Source organism: Leopardus geoffroyi, chromosome X, assembly GCF_018350155.1.
Source record: "Leopardus geoffroyi isolate Oge1 chromosome X, O.geoffroyi_Oge1_pat1.0, whole genome shotgun sequence".
Lineage (NCBI taxonomy): Eukaryota > Metazoa > Chordata > Mammalia > Carnivora > Felidae > Leopardus > Leopardus geoffroyi.
This window is the reverse complement of record NC_059343.1, coordinates 76778007-76796428: the sequence shown is the minus strand read 5'-3', so window position 1 is coordinate 76796428 and position 18422 is coordinate 76778007. Positions and strand designations below refer to the sequence as shown.

Here is an 18422-nt window from a genome sequence, read left to right as displayed (position 1 = left end):
GACATACCTGTGCAACTGCAATTGAAAAGAAGATATAATTGATGTATGATTGAAACAGATTTCAATTATTCTCAGGGGATTTAATTTTTCCCCTTTGAAAAGTAGGGGATTTTTCTACTTTAGAGTGCTCTTCCCTTTGAAGTGGCCTGCTCTGTAGATCGCTTTGGATAGTATTTTTATTCTAATAATATTAAGTCTTATGAACATGGGTTGTCTTTCTTTTTATTTTGGTCTACTTTAATTTCTTTCAGCAATGTTTTGTAGATTTTAGTGTAGAATTCTTTCACCTTCTTGATTAAATTTAGTCCTAAATATATCTTTCTTCTTGATTGTATTATAAATTAAATTTTTAAAAATTTCCTTTTCAAATTTTTCCGCCTCTAGTATCAGAAATACAACCAATATTTGTTTTGACTTTGTATTTTGCAACTTTGCTGAACTTATTAATTCTAACAGCATTTGTGTGTGTGTGTGTGTGTGTGTGTGTGTGTGTAATCTTAATGATTTTCTATAGTTAAAATCATGTCAGGGCGCCTGGGTGGCTCAGTCAGTTAAGGATCCAGTTTTTCAGCTCAGGTCATGATCCCATGGTTTGTAAGATTGCACCCCACATCCAGATCTGCACTGAGAATGAGGAGCCTTCTTGGGATTCTCTCTCCCTCTCTCTCTGCCACTCTCCCAGACAAATAAACAAAATACTTTAAAAAATCTATTAAAAATCATGTCATCTGCAGAGACAATCTTACTTGTTCCTTTCCAATTTGAATGTCTTTTATTTCTTTTATTGCCTAATTTCTATATCTTGGACCTTCATTACTAAGTTGAATAGAAGATCTTTCCATCTTTCATCTTTGAGTTTTATGATAGCTGTGAGTTTTTCATATTTGGCCTTTCTCATGTTGAGGAAGTTATATTCCTAATTTATTTAGCACTTTTATCATAAATGAGTGTTATAATATGTCAAACGTTTTTTTTTTTTCTGAATCAACTGAGATAATAGTGATTCTTTTCCTTAATTCTCTTAATATAGTATACTAAAATATTTTATATTTGTGTGTTGAATCATCCTTGCCTTTCAGGAATAATTATCACTTAGTCATAATATATAATCCTTTTAATATGCTACTGAATACTTTTGCCAATATTCATTTGAGAAGTTTTGCGTTAATATTCATATGGGATATTGGTCTGTGGTTTTCTTTTCTTGTACTGTCTATGTCTGATTTTGGTATCAGGATAATACCGGCCTGACACTGATTTAGAAAATCTCTCTTCAATTTTTCAGAAGAGTTTGAAAAAAAATGGTGTTCATTTATTTCTGAAATTTCATGGAATTCACCAGTGAAGCTATCAGGTCCTAACATTTACTGTGTTGGAGGTTTTTGATTACATATTCAATCTCCTTGTACAATATAGGTCTATTCAGAGTTTCTACTTGAGTCACGTTTGGTAGTTTGTGTGTTTTTAGGAATTTATTCATTTCCTCTAGGTTATCTATTTTTTTTTTTTTTTGGTGTAGAATTGCTCATGCTATTGTCTTTTAGTCCTTTTATTTTAACAAAATTTTTAGTATTGTTCTCACATTAATATCTGACTTTAGTAATTTTAATTAACTTTCTTTTCCCTTAGTAAAACTAGCTAAAGTTTTGTCAGTTTCACTATTGATTTATTGTTTCATTCCATTGTGATGAGAAAAGAAACTCAGAGCCTGGGCTCCCAATTCCTGCCACTTCATGGGAGAGAGTACAGAGGAGCAGGAGGTGCCACCTGTAGTGGTTGAGGGGGCTTGAGCATTGTGAGAGCTCATGGGTTGGTGGGACTTCGGCATGGTGGGCTGCAGGACCTGAGCCCTGCCTCATGGGGAGGCAGCCTGGTGGCCAATAATGGGAACAGAGTGGGACTGCCACCACACCATGCTGTGAGTGCTGAACCACCACCCCTTCTTCCTTACTGTTGCTTCAGCCCTCCACAAAGTGCCAGGCCACTTGGAAACATGGCTTTGGAAGAGCTCTGCGTGGTTCTCAAATTGTTGTTAGTAACAATACTTGTAGTGGAAGGGATTGGAGTGGAAGGAAGATGGTTTCCTCAAATGTCGGGTGATCCTTGAGTGTCCACTCATTTATGAGAAGAGCACTAAAATCTGATAATTAGCTATATGCAAGTATAGAAAGGGTAAGTTTTATGTGGCCCTCACTGATGGACAAAATGTTGGAATTGAGCATGTTCCTGCAACCCAGTGTACCATTTGGGTTCCAATCAGCAATGGAGGTCATTTTACTTCATCAAATTATCCTGAATCTTATCCACAAAACAAGGAGTGTACCTACATTTTGGAAGTTGCTCCATGTCAAAGAATAGAGTTGGCTTTTGATGAACATTATATAGAACTATTATTTGGATTTCAGTTTGACCACTTGAAAGTTCGAGACGGGCCATTTTGTTTCTCTCCCCTTACAGTTTGTTACTGTGGTGTGAAAAAGCGCTCCACTAATTAGATCAACAGAGATATTTGTGTGGATTAAATTTAATTCTTATGAGGAACTTGAAGGATTGGGATTTCAAGCAAAATATTCATTTATTCCAGGTCCAGACTTTACTTACCTAGGAGGTATTTTAAATTCCATCCCATATTGCCAGTTTTAGCTCTTGGGAGCTGATAGAATGTATGTTCCAGTCAGGTAGAAAAGAAGAAAAAACAAAACCTGGCCAAGTAGTTGATTGCATAAGGACAATTAAAGCTACTCCAAAAGCCAAGATTTATTTGAGATTTCTAGATTACACCTAAATTAATGCAATAGAAAATTTGTTGCAGTTTATCATGGAAGCAGTTCTATTAAAAATCTGAAGGATAAGTTTTGCAGCACTGTGGCCAATGATATAATGCTGAAAATAGGAGTTGGAGTGATCCGAATGTGGGAGAACTAAGGTGGTCAACTAAGCAGGTTCAGTATGCTCTTTACTTCTTTGTGAAACCTGGTTGTACAGTTAGCTCTTTCTTTTCCCAAAGCAACATGTGCACCAATAATTCCTTAATCTGTAATGGTGTTCAGAATTGTGCATGCCCTTGGATGAAAATTATTGTAAAGAAAGAAACAAGCAGGACTATTTGAACAAATCACTAAAACTCATGGAACAATTATTGGCATTACAACAAGGGTTGTCTTCCTCTTTGTCATTATTTAAATTTTAGTACAAGTGAAACATCTTCAAAAAAGGCCATGGTTTTCAAAACTGCTTTTAATAAAACTGGATTTCAGGAAGTGTTTGATCCTCCTCATTATGAACTGTTTTCACTAAAGGCAAAGAAATTTCTGCAGACCTAGCCAACTTGTCAGAAGAACTGGACAACTACCAGAAGATGCAGTGCTCTTCCACTGCCTCTCAGTGCATTTATGACCATCACTGAGGATTTCAAGCACCTAATATCAAACAAACAAGACCAACCTGAATTCCATTGAACTGCCTTTCACTAATGATTTTGCACAACCACAGACAATGAAAACATTTAATAGCACCTTCAAAAAAGAGTAGATACACTTTCAAACAGGAAGGTGAGTGACCTGAACAGGCCCTAAAAGACAGAGTAATGGAAGAGATTCCTTGTGAAATTTACTTTAATGGGCAAGAAGATTCTGGAAAGGCATCCATATCAGTGGATTTTTAATCTTCTACTAAAGGGGATATTAAATTATTGCATATGTTTGTATGTAGCCTACAGAGCACCATACTGCTCAGCAGGCAACCCTTTTCTCCAATCAAAACTAGAAAGACCATCATTTCCCATTAACGTACTGTAATGGTAAAGTTTCTATTATCTCAGGCAGTCTATAAGTTAAACTAACCAAGGAACTTACTCCATTCAGTGAAAAAAAAAATAATAATTTATTGCTTGGTGTCACATAAACTAAGTCCCAGTTAAATAGCATTTGAAGAGGGAAGTGGCTGTGCAGAGCCAAGCTCAAGCTGCCTGTTAGTCTTAGCAACAGGAATTCATACTGGTCTTGATTGATACAACTTGTCAATATTTTGATCCCACATTAAGATTGAAAGTAAGATTTTTCTTTAAATTTCTTTTTGTTTTTCTTTTCTATAAATTTAACTTGTTTTATAAGTCAGTGATTTTACCATTTCAGTTAATTACACAAATATAAATCGTTAATGTACCAAACATATTTCAATATAGGCATTTGTTCTAGAATTTGTCAAAATATAACTAGTTACTGTGTAAATGCCAATGAAGTCCCAGAGTTGTGTTACATCCATCTGTTTCTTCTTGACTCATTTTTATACTGTTGACTTTTAATTACTGGATCCTGAGTATTTACTTTGTGAACAGTAGATGATATGATTATGGCCTTTAAGACATATGTATATTCTTACTTATACTAGAAGATTTCATAATCCTAGAACTGATGCACGCTTGCCAGTTACAACTAAAAACTGGAAAAAGATTAAAACCTCCAGAAATCCTTTGAAATTTCCCAAATTTGGTCACATTCAGTGATAGCCCATTCATTCCTGTGAGCAAAATAATTTAATTAATTTTGGGGGAGGCCTGTAATTATATTTATTTTAGTATTTCTCATCACCATATTTGTGTTTCCTATTATTTTTATAATAAGATGATTTTCTTCCTTTGTATTGGTTTATCACATGGCATATTGTAACCAAGGTTGTATGAGAGTTGAAGGAAAATTCCAAAGAAACTATAAAAGCCTTCAGGTGGCTTCTTACTTGGTACAATATATTTTTCTATTTTTTAATATGAAATTTATTGTCAAATTGGTTTCCACACAAAACCCAGTGCTCATCCCAACAGGTGCACTCCTCAATGCCCATCACTCACTTTCACTCCCTCCCACCCTCATCAACTCTCAGTTTATTCACAGTTTTTAAGACTATTTTATGGTTTGCCTCCTTACCTCTTTGTAACTATTCCCCCCTCCCCACCCCATGGTCTTCTGTTAAGTTTCTCAATATCCAGATAAGCATGAAAACATATGGTATCTGTCTTCCTCTGAATGACTTGTTTCAGTTAGCATAACACTCTCCAGTTCCATCCACATTGCTACAAAAGGCCAGATTTCATTCTTTCTCATTGCCAAATAGTATTCCATTGTATATACAAACCACAACTTATTTATCCATTCATCAGCTGATGGACATTTAAGCTCTTTCCATAATTTGGATATTGTTGAAAGTCCTGCTATAAACATTGTGGTACAAGTGCTCTTATGCATCAGCACTCCTGTATCCCTTGGGTAAATTCTTAGCAGTTCTATTGCTGGGTCATAGAGTACTTCTGTTTTTAATTTTTTGAGGACCTTCCACACTGTTTTCCAGAGTGCCTGCAACAGTTTACCTTCCCACCAACAGTGCAAGAGTGTCCCATTTCCTCCACATACTCTCCAGCATCTATAATTTCCTGATTTGTTCATTTTAGCCACTCTGACTGGCATGAGGTGATATCTCAGTGTGGTTTTGATTTGTATTTCCCTGATGAGGAGTGACATTGAGCATATTGTCATGGGCCTGTTGGCCATCTGGATGTCTTCTTTAGGGGAGTGTCTATTCATGTCTTCTGCCCATTTCTTCACTGGGTTATTTGTTTTTTGGGTATGGAGTTTGGTGAGCTCTTTATAGATTTTGAATACTACCCTTTGTCTGATATGTAATTTGCAAATATCTTTCCCCATTATGTCAATTGCCTTTTAGTTTTGTGGATTGTTTCCTTTGCAGTGCAGAAGCTTTTTATCTTCATGAGGTCCCAAGAGTTCATTTGTGCTTTTAATTCCCTTGACTTTGGGGTTGTGTCAAGTAAGAAATTGCTACGGCTAAGGTCAGAGAGGTCTTTTCTTGCTTTCTCCTCTAGGGTTTTGATGGTTTCCTGTCTCACATTCAGGTCCTTTTTCCATTTTGAGTTTATTGTTGTGAATGGTGTAAGAAAGTGGTCTGGTTTCATTCTTCTGCATGTTGCTGTCCAGTTCTCCCAGCACGATTTGTTAAAGAGACTGTCTTTTTTCCATTGGATATTCTTTCCTGCTTTGTCAAAGATTAGTTGGCCATACTTTTGTGGGTCAATTCTGGAGTCTCTATTCTATTCTATTGGCCTATGTGTCTGTTCTTATGCTAATACCATGCTGTCACAATGATTACAGCCTTGTAGAAGAGGCTAAAGTCTGGGATTGTGATGCCTCCCGCTTTGGTCACCTTCTTCAATATTACTTTGGCTATTCAGGGTCTTTTGTGGTTCCATACAAATTTTAGCATTGCTTGCTCTAGCTTCAAGAAGAATGCTGGTGCAATTTTGATTGGGATTGCATTGAATGTGTAGATAGCTTTGGGTAGTATTGACATTTTAACAATATTTATTCTTCCAATCCATGAGCATGGAATGTTTTTCCATTTCTTTATATCTTCTTCAATTTCCTTCATAAGCTTTCTATACTTTTCAGCATAGAGGTTTTTACATCTTTGGTTAGGTTTATTCCTAGGTATTTTATGATTATTAATGCAGTTGTGAACGGGATCAGTTTCTTATCTTTCTGTTGCTTCATTATTAGTGTGTAAGAATGCAACTGATTTCTGTATATTGATTTTGTATCCTGCAAATTTGCTGAATTCATGTATCAGTTCTAGCAGACTTTTGGTGGAGTCTATCAGGTTTTCATGTATACTATCATGTCATTGGAAAAAGTGAAAGCTTGACTTCATCTTTGCCAATTTTGATGCCTTTCGTTTCCTTTTGTTGTCTGATTGCTGATGCTAGAACTTCCAACACTATGTTAAACAACAGCGGTGAGAGTGGACATCCCTGTCGTGTTCCTGATCTCAGGGGGAAGCTCTGTTTTTCCCCACTGAGGATGATATTAGTTGTGGGCTTTTCATTAATGGCTTTGATGATATTTAAGTATGTTATACCTTAAGTGAGAATTAATTGATCATATCCTTTTCAACAAAATAGTCTGTTGGAAAGAGGTTTTTCAAGAAAGAATATAAGAAATGATCTGGTGGTAGTGAATTTAATTAGAGAGTGATGGGGAATATAGCATAAAGATATGGTGGGAATACCTTGATGATTGTGCAGAAATATCTTTGAATAGGGGAAAAAAAGCTGAAAGAAGTATAATGATTCTGGGGGAAAATTTTAACAAGAGACTACTGTTTGCTGAGCATTGGGTCAGGCACACTCACATTTAGTTTTTTCCTTATATGCTGAAGTTAAGCATTATTTCATTTGCCCAAGGCCAGCTATGCATATAGCTCTAGCTATTATTTCAATAATTTCTTTACTTACAAGTTTTGATTCAATTTCTATTCATAGTTCTTATATTTGACTTTTCAAATATAACAACCAGTAAAAATAAGATAAACTTTCCTAACAAACACCAGTAGCTTTCCTTCAGACTAAACAATTTTTGGTCATATGTACACTGATGAAAGGGAAGTATTACTCCGCAATTATTTTCTGGCTATTTAAAAAAAAAAGTCTCTCAAACATTTAATATCTTGCTGACTTATCTGTAAGGAATAAAGGTAATTATGGATGTTACATTCCAGCCTAGATATACATTATAGTGAAAATTCATGTTTAGTAATGAGTCCTTACAACAGAATTACTAATCTTACTCTTTCAAACTGTGCTTGTGTATTTGGTGGTAGAGAAATAATGGAGAAATGTTTGGTTTTGTAAAACAGACAAATGGCAAATTTTATTTCAAGTAAAGATTTCTCTTAAGCTCAGTGATTTAATGATCAACACTGTACTCAGAACTTGTGATTTTCATTTTATTTCATTTTTCTTTAGAGCATAACACTTCAGTAAATAAAACTAAATAAGGAAAATTATTTAGTTTTATATGCATAAGAATGTGACTTTAACATCAGAATTTCAACCATCTGGGATGTTTTCTCACCTGGGCTTCTTCTATGATATGTAGTACTAGTATACTCTAAGCTCACAAATCCACAAGTCTCCGGATTAATTAAGATCTGCATATATGAGCTTGAAGAAAATATATACAGCAAATACAGCAAAATGTGCACTAATACCAAACACATTAGCTGTGATTTAACTATGACATCAGTTTGCACTTGAAATGTTAATATTTCAGTGCCAAGTAGCATCAAAATAACATTGTGTTGGACGCTAGGGGAGTAAATATATTGATGTTAAGAATTATATGTGCCATCAAACTCATTTTAACTAAATACATTTATGTATGACATGCATAGAGCCATCTGGAAGTTATTTTACATGCATAGAGCCATCTGGAAGTTATTTTACATGCATAGAGCCATTTGGAAGTTATTTTAATCATTATTTTCAATAAATCAGGTTAATGGACTTAGTTGATCTTGAGTAGTTGGGAATTTGTAATTTCAATTGGAAATCATTGTTGAAATTGTACTCTAGTACAGTTAAAATCTCCATTAACTGAAAAAGTAGAACATTACAAATAGGCAGACTGTAAAGTGAAAAGGAAGGGGAAGGCAGCAAGTAAAAACAGAAGTACCTCCCAGTGTGGTATAATAGGTGTTATCTTTGAAACATATGCTTTGAGAAAAAAGCAAAAGACCTCCAAAGGATATAAATGCATAATTTTGATATGAACACTTTTGGAGATTTTATGTATGAACAATCTTTACTATCATGTCTTAATATGCTGGAATTTGGGAAAACGATGTTTTTGAGGCCAAAATATACAGAAAAATAATGAGCATCAGGAAAAATCTTCAATTCTAAACCCCTATAAATATTACCCTCATTTACATTATGAAAGGTTAGTAGGGAGACAAGAATGGAATACTGTCACCAGCCTCAACTGTGAGATCCTGAAAAGACAATGAATTACCATGAGTTTTCTGTACTGCATAGGATCTTAGTGGGAGGCAGTGGCTAGTGAATCTGTTTCACAGTTGAATTTGGGGGTCTCTTGACAGCTTGCCAAAACAAAAGCACCTACATGAAAAAAACTGTTACTGTAATCAGGTGTGAAAAAACATATTTTTCTTTATCTGTTTTTAAATGTAATTCAACTAAGTCACTTTATATTAAAAGGTCTTTTTAAAAAGAATATTTGGGAGACTAAAGGCATCAATAGGAGATGAATAAACTTATTGAATTTTATTAGGAGATGATTTCTGTTTTGAGATAAAGATTTGCAATTTGAAGATTAATGGAAGTTCTATACTATTTTAATGGTATAATTTATAATTTCCCAATCTCAAAGACATATTATTTATAATAAAATAAAATTCTTTTGAGTGCATAAAAGTGCTAGATAACAATAATAAGTTAAATTGAAGAATCTATCCCCTGAAAAATATGGAAATTGTTTATTGTCCCTGCATGAAGGAAAAAAAATATTTTCATAAGCATGGGTGAAATTAGAATTTATACAGCATAAAAGATGTCTTTTCATATAATCTTTCTAAACAACATTAGAGCAAAAACAAAAACAACATGAAAGCAGACTAATAGGAGTATGCAAATAGTTTGCTGCCATAAAATGATTAACATATAATCTTAACTAAATTTCAACTGGATTATTTACTTGAGTGAGCACATATCTTTGGAAGAGACATATATAGTGAAGTGAGGTAAAAGGGTGATATTGATTTAGCTAGCTAGATGTCTAGAATCAACCCTGGTGACCAATGTGGTCAGAGTTAGATACCATCCATTCCACCTGATTATAAAATATGACAGTATTATTAGATGAATGTTATTCACATATGAAATTGTGTTATATGCATAATAAATGTTTGTTCATCTGAGAATGCTTTCTTAAAATGATGGCAATGGGAATGTTTTATTCACATATATTCACATTTCAGAAAGATCTAAAGTCATTAAAATAGAATAAAGATATCATCTCTATTTAATAACATGTTTTTAATATTAATATAGAGAATTTGTGTTTCTGACAAGTTATAGCATAACTATTTGGGTGGCTCTCAAATCTATATTTTCAGCCTAGACCTCTCCACAGAATTTCAGTTTTGTGTAGTTATTTGTTTACTGGGTATGTTTACCTGCATGTCTTATTGACCCATAAAATAAACATGTCCAACATAGAAATCATGTGTTTTTATACCTTTGCTAGCTTGTTTTCCCTTTGCTAGTTCCAATTGTGGTGGAGATATAGGCTTTTACATTCAATTTGAAACCACTTCTGAATAATTCTACGTCCTTAGCAATTTTCATATATGGCACTTCGTCTATATTCTCACTCATGAGTTCAGTCTCTATTCATTTCTTCCAGTTTTTCTGTTTGTTTTCAGTCTTGCATTCCTCAAATTATTGTGTCTACACCATTGCCTGAGTCATCGCTTTTTGCAATGTATATCTGATCATGTTACTCCCCTAACTAAAGTACTTTAATGGGATTTATACATAAAGATATGTGTTTATGCCACTTCTTGAAGCACATAAAGCATAGATAGAAAAAACAATTAAAAAGGTGTAAAAGCACAAGGACAAAGAGAGTAAGAGAGGAAACCCAGAAGACTAGACATATCTACTAGATAGAAAACAAACAGATGAACAGTAATTTATGTAACAGAGTGGAAAGAGATAAACTCAAATATCTGCAAGGGGAGAAGTTCCTGTAACACAGCAGAAAGGCTCAGAAACTAAAGGCAAGAAGTGATTCCAAAAGCATATTTATTTCTTTTGATGTTTAAATAGGAACATACAAACTTCACATAAAAAATTGTGTGTGATATGCACACAAGAAGATTGGTTAAAAATCTGGATAAGCAGTACAATTCCCAATTCCCTAAAGAAACTCACTCCCCTTAATTTAGAGAGCAGTTCTGGAATATATATATATATATATATATATACACACACATATGTATGTATATATATATATATTTCTCAAAAATTATTTAATACCTTAAAATATACAAAATACAGATATTAATGTGTTTGTATAATTTCATTACAAGGCACACAAAACATAACCATTTGATAATGTGGACAGTTGTGATTTTCTACTACTGTTGTTCTCTTGTAAGATTTATGCATCCCTTGCGGGAAGCACTGTTTTTAGAAAGTAGGTTTTCAATAAATACATAAGTGAATTTCAGTGAACCATGTTTGCAGATTGGCTTATTTGCTAAAGTGGGGCTTATTGGATAGGGGATTTCTAGAATATGTAACTTGAAAAATCTTCGATCATTATTGATAAGGTATTTGAGATACCATTGTATTGTAACAATTGGTTTTTCAGAGGGAGCAGCAGGTGGAAAACATACATAAGGGGTGAGAATGCAGAGACTTGGGAGAGGTGACAAACATACATTGTGGAATTACATAGTGAATTTGCAACCTGCCTTGTATTTTGGTGGGTTGAAGAGAATGCTTAGTGCAACTTGGAGAGAGGATACAAAATATCTAGTCTTTGGGGAAAGGAAAGATAATAAGCCTGAGATAAAGGGTAATAGGTAATAAAATAAGATGAAATTATGTTTTATATAAGCATGGTATGTATTGTGATTTTGAATCCTTTTCAATTTTAATTTCTTTCTAGTGCCAACTTGGGAGACATAATTATCCTGAATGAATTGGAGAACTAACAGTATACCACAAAGTGTCATTGTATAGTTTGGGACTAGTGAGGATGGAAATCGTATGGTTTTTTTTTCTTTTTTTTTTTCCTTTTTTTTTTTTTTTTGTTTTTGCGCACACACTTTAGGAAATTAACCTCCAAATACAGCTAAGGAATAAGCACTATTATGGCTTCTTTATGGATCAGTAAACTGATGAAATGTGGTGAAGCAAATAAGTAAACCAAAGATATACAAGGAGACGTGAATTGAGCAGAAAATAAATTTGAGCTCTGTTTCTCAACTCTTGATTTAACCAGACAGTTATGCCCCAAACATGAGTTTCTATATAGAATCATGAGGGAATTAGGAAGTAAAATCTGATGAATATTTTTTCCTGAAATATTACAGCTGTCATTCCCAGGGCCCTAGTTCTGAGATAGTGGTGGGTTAAGGTATTAAATTATATTTTTCTTGTAACTCTTCATAGACTGTTGCCATATTAATGACAATAGATACAGAACCATGGTAATTTTGAAGAGCATATTGCATGGTATACCCTCTGTGTAGTACAGCTACACTCTAGAAAAATTAGAAATATTCATCTAAATTCTTTATTATTTTTGCAAAGAATTACTGTTTTCTGACATAATTTCTTTTCTAAGGAAAAATATCAGTGGTACATATTTTAGCTTATGATTTAGCATCTGAACTTCTGTCCTAAAGATCAAATCATCAAGATTACAAAATAAAAAGTGATGTGGATATAAATCAAGTGTTTTTAAATTTAAAAACAGGTATCTTGTTTCTCTCTCTCCATTTTTTTCTTTTCATGTATTAGGTATCATCTCATATGGTCATGAACATAAATTGTGACTAGTTTACTGAGCAAGGGTATAATAAAAAGAACATATAATGATATATGTGTCTTTTCTTTCTTGTCTTTGCATTTAATTTTCATGTCTGTGCAATGACTTTGAATGTGTCTCCTGGAGGCAGATGCCCATGCATGTTTAACAGCAAAGATAATAGAGAGAAACATGATGACCAGGAGAGAATATGTTGGGCAATGTAGACATGGTCAAAATATATTGGAGGAGATAAATAAGAGTTCTGATATCAAAGGGAGTCAGAGTATAAACCTTTGTTTGCTGAGGAAACAAGCATATAGATGAGGAATTGTCTTTTGTTCATCTTTTCTGTATATCTAAGGGACATTCTTTCAAATTGATTTATTTAAGGCCTTTTTTACTATAGTTTTAATAAGGGTCATGCTAACATATTGTCTTTTAAGATTATAAAAAAGTTACCACAGTTTTGGAGACTGTCCTTAGTATGAATGTCCACTACACCAGTCTATCTCCACTAAGCTCTGGAGTTGTTGGGTTGGGGGATGAAATGCTCTAAAGATCATAGTAGAGTTAAATATTTTCCCTGATACTATTTTTTTTGGTACAGAAAAGTGACTACAAGGTTTCAATGTGTTAAAAGATGAGATAGATGTGTATTCTCATGAAATCGATTATTAGGAAAAATAGATACCAATAATAAATGTAATAAATTTTAAAAATTTACTGGGTAATGACAATAGTAATGCCATGACCAACACATATGTACTTTCTATGTGCTGGACACTCTTATAACTAATTTACATGTATCATCTCATGTAGGACACAAGAAACCCTGTGATATAGGTACTAATATTATCTTCATCTTACAAAACAGGCAGATTTGAGATTCAGTGATAGGTAGGGTGGTTTCAGAGTCTGCACCCTTTATTGCTATGCAGTACTACCTCTGATAAAACAAGGGTATTTGTTTTTTAACTTTATTTTATGACAGGATCACAGCTTAAGCATATTTGTGAGCAGGAGTTTGTGTCCGACTCAGCTCAATCTTCCCTTTTTCTGTCCTTTCCTACCTTTCATAACTGCCGACCTCCCTACAATGTGTCCCAAACTTTTGCTTCCCTGTGCTTTTTTCCTAATAATAAATAACATGATAAAATATATTCTCTGAAGTATATGTTATGTTTTCACTCCCAGAAATATATCGTTTCAGGTATACAAAATGTTAACTTTCCCAGAAATATTTGAATTTTCAAAAAGGATGCATAGAGAAAAGATTGAGAGAATATTTAGTAGGTAAGATTTCTAAGAGCTCCTCAAATTGGAAAAAAGTAGATAATTACATACTTCCCCTGACTATATGGACAGTCTAGCATTATGGTGTTATCAGCATTGCCTTGTCAGATGCAAAGGTCATAAGAAATTGGATAGTTTTCATATCACTTCAGAGGCTCGTGCCTCCTCTTCTTACCCTGAATTCATTAGTATGACCTGTATTTCTTTGGGAAGGAAAGATCCTTATCATAGTGGTGCAATAGAGATTGATTTCTGGCTCATTGGGTTACTAGGTTTAGCAAATATAAGTGTATATAACTCCAATGCAAATTTGAATTTCATATAATGAGTATATTTTAATATAAATACATTCTATTCAATATTTGTGACATACATATGCAAATATTTGCTGTTTACTTAAGATTAAAATTTAATTAGATATCTTGTATTTTGTCAGTAACCATAATCATGGTGTACTTTAATTGTCTCTATAGAGGAAAAACCCCCAATTATGAATATCTTAGTAATATAAGTGTGAGACACTAAGAATATGAAGGAGATTGGTAGCTATAGCAAAAGGGACAAATCCATATACAAAATGGAAGAAGATAAATAAAAATGTGGTAGCTCCTTCCCTATGAGGAGTTGATAAGCAATGTTGTTGAAAGGGATCCCAGGTGTCTCATAAAAAGTTATAAATAACAAAGCAAAATCATTATAAAAGAATAAGCCCATAAATTGAGGGATTTTGGTTCAGTTTTTGGGAGAAAACCTGTTGCATAAATTAATCTGAGCACAGAATAAGTTGAGATCAGGAAGTTGAATAAGGTTTAAGAGATTAAGTAAAATTTAAAGTTATTTCAGGCAATGATCCAGAAATCTGAAAGTCCATTACTTTGTTGTTGAATATCTAACAACTAGAAATACCACATAGAAGGCATTAATCTTTTGACATTATATATTCATACTCTGATATGATAAAGAATATTCCTTACATATAACAGTTAAGATGATTGTGGAAGAGGAGAAGATGGTGGCCGAAGAGGAGGACCTTAGCCTCAGCACATCCCACATATAAAACTACATAACTGTCAAATCATTCTAAATACCCTAGGGACCAACCTGAAGCCTGAGAGAAAACAGAGAGAGAGAAGCCACATCAAAGAAAGTAGGAAGTGGGGAGATGTAGTTCAAGGGAGAAATAGACTGTGGATAATCAAGAGGGGAGGGGGCCATGGTTGCAGAGAAGGGCAAGAGAGAGAGGGGCACACAGTGGAATGCAAAAGGACAATATTTCCCCAAAGCTATTGGCTTGGAAAACTAGAGGGATTGAATTTTGTGAATTCTTGCAACCAGTGGGGCATAAAGCTTGGAATTTTGAAGGTCGGTTAGGGTAGGATCTACTAGGCTAGGGTAGATCCCTGAGGAACTGTCCTGCTCCTGAAAAGAAGGCAGGCAAACAATCAGAGTGCAGAAGGCATGGAAACTATGATTTGAAAAATGCCTAAAGCACACAGTGGGGAGATTATTCTTAGTTCTTGGAACATGTCTCTGAGAAGCCACATTCGTGGGGATACCTCTCCAGGACAATGTAGCTGGTTGGTGCCATTTCCCTCTGCAGCCCCTCAGCATAAAGATAGAACTGCTTGTAGGAAGCAGTGCAGTGGTGACAGTGGCAGCCCAATTTTCTTACTCCAGCAGAAATACTAGCTCACAAAATGTCTCCTGACCAAAGAGTTCGGCAGGGTGCACACCTAGTTAAAACTCAACATATTCTGGCCCAGATACAAACACTGCCAACTGAAGGCAAGGAGAGCCTCTGCAGACGAATGACATAAAAGACAGAGCAGCCACTGGGGTGCCTGGGTGGCTCAGTCGGTTGAGCATCCAGCTTCAGCTCAGGTCATGATCTCACCGCTCGTGAGTTTGAGCCCCACATCGGGCTCTGTGCTGACAGCTCAGATCCTGGAACCTGCTTCATATTCTGGTCTCCCTCTCTCTCTCTGCCCCTCTCCTGCTCATGCTCTGTCTCTCTCTGTCTCTCAAAAATAAATAAACATTAAAAAAATAAAAAAAAAAAAGAGCAGCCAAAACACAACAGTGGAGTACATGCAGCACACACCAGAGAGATTTCCTGAAGTGCCAGGCCCTGGACACTACAATACCTCTTCTTCATAAAGCTATTACTTTCAGGAGCAGGAAATATAACATGCTTTTCTAATACAGAGAAGAATGCAGAGACTTACACAAAATGCCAAGATGGAGGAGTTCATCCTGAATGAAAGAACAAGATAAGGCCACAGCCAGAGGTCTAAGCAAAAGAGCTTAGTAATATGCCTGATGGAGATTTTAAAACAACAATCTTAAGGACACTTGCTGGGACAAAGAAAAGTCTAGAACTTCAGGGAGATCCTTACTAAAGAGATAAAAGTGCTTAAAAAGAATCAGTCAGAAATGAACAATGCAACAATGCAATATGTAAGATTAGAAACAAGATTGATGCAATGAACACAAGGCTGGAAGAAGCAAAGGAATGAATAAATGATATAGAAGACAAAAAGTGTAAAATAATGAAGCTGAACAAAAGAGAAGAAAGAATTATGGAACATGAGAATAGACTTAGGGAACTCAGTGATTCCATCAAAAGTAACATTTGTATTATATGAGTCACAGAAGAAGAATAAAGAGAAAAGGGGGCAGCAAATGTGCTTGAAGAAAGTATAGTTAAAAACTTTCCTAATTTGGGGAAGGAAACAAACTTCCAGATTCAGGAGGCATAGAGAACACTCATCAAAAACAAAGCAAAAAAAAAATGGGGAGGAAGATGGCAGAGTAAGAGGACACTGGACTCACCGCATTCTGCGGATCACTTAGATTCCACACACATCTGCCTAAATAACCCAGAAAACTGCCAGAAGACTCGCAGAATGGACTCTCCTGAGCAAACCATATAAAAGAGGCCCATGGAAGAGGGTAGGAAGGGCTGAGAGGCGGTGCATGCTACACGGACTTGTTGGAGGGAGCCGGTCGGTGGAGGGGCAGCCTGCCCAGCAAGGCAGAGCCCCCAAGTCTGACTTACAAAAATAGAGGGGCCGGACTGAGTGAGTTCTGACAGCCAGCAGGAGGTAACATCTGAAATGTTATAAGTCAACAGCTCTGCTCCGAGAGCGGGAAGACTTGAGGACAACAGGAGGGAGAGTTTTTGAGCCCTGAAAGACAGAGCTCAGCTCAATGGGGAACAAAGGCGCTGGTCAGCGCCATCTCCCTCACCCATCCCCAGCCCAAATCCCAAAGGGAACCAGTTCCTGTCACGGAACTTGCTTGCACGTGCAAACACCGAATGCTGTGCTTCTGTGGATCCCTCCCTCCCAGGGGTCTGTCTCCCTCCCAGGGGTCTATCTCCCTCCCGGTGCTGCAGGGCCCCTCCCACAGTGGACCAGCGAAGGCAAAGCAAGCTGAGCCTGAGACTCCCACCACTGTGCACCTTGTGGATCCGTCCCAACTAATAGGCCAGATCCCATAAAAGTAGTACTACAAGTCTGGCAGTGTGCAAGTAGCCCAGACAGGGGCCACACTACTGCACAATGAGTCCTGTCCCTGGGAGAGGGGAAGATAAGGTATACACCAGTCTGATTGTGGTTCCAGCATGTGCTGGGGGCAAACATCAGGTCTGACTGTGGCCCCGCCCACCAACACAAGTTACTCCAGACAGCACAGGAGAAGAGCCTGCAGGTCCGCACCACTCCAGGGACTATGCAAAATGCATATGCAAAATGATGAAACGGAAGAATACTCCTCAAAAAAATTCCAGGAAGGAGCAACAGCTAAAAAATTGATCAAAAACGATTTAAGCAATATAACTGAACATGAATTTAAAATAATAGTCATAAAATTAATCACTGGGCTTGAAAAAAAGTATACAGGATATCAGAGAATCTATTGCAGCAGAGATCAAGGAACTAAGAAACAGGAGGAGCTAAAAAAAATGCTATAAATGAGGTGCAAAATAAAATGGAGGCGACCACAGCTCAGATTGAAGAGGCAGAGGAGATAATAGGTGAATTAGAAGATAAAATTATGGAAACAGAGGAAGCTGAGAAAAAGAGAGATAAAAAAATCCAGGAGTATGAGGGGAGAATTAGAGAACTAAGTGATGTGATGAAACCCAACAATATCCTTATAATTGGGATTCCAGGGGAGGAAGAGAGAGAGAAAGGGCCTGAAGGTGTACTTGAACAAATCATACCTGAGAACTTCCCTGATCTGGGGAAGGAAAAAGGCATTGAAATCCAAGAGGCACAGAGAACTCCCTTCAGACATAACGTGAATCGATCTTCTGCATGACATATCATAGTAAAACTGGCAAAATACAGGATAAAGAGAAAATTCTGAAAGCAGCTAGGAATAAACATGCTCTAACATATAAAGTGAGACCAATAAAACTACTGATGGATCTATCTACTGAAACTTGGCAGGTCAGAAAGGAATGGCAGGAAATCTTTAATGTGAGGAACAGAAAAAAATACGCAGCTGAGAATCCTTTATCCAGTAAGTCTGTCATTTAGAATAGAAGGAGAGATAAAGGTCTTCCCAATCAAACAAAAACTGAAGGAATTCATCACCACTAAACCAGCCCTACAACAGATCTTCAGGGGGATCCTGTGAGACAAAGTAACAGAGACATCACTAGAAGCATGAAACCTACAGACATCACAATGACTCTAAACCCATATCTTTCAATAA

General features: G+C 35.8%; 1 pseudogene; it reads left to right on the top strand.

Moving 5' to 3' along the window:
• Nucleotides 1–1993: 1993 nt before the first annotated feature.
• On the top strand, nt 1994–3664 carry LOC123594306 (annotated as a pseudogene).
• Nucleotides 3665–18422: the final 14758 nt, after the last annotated feature.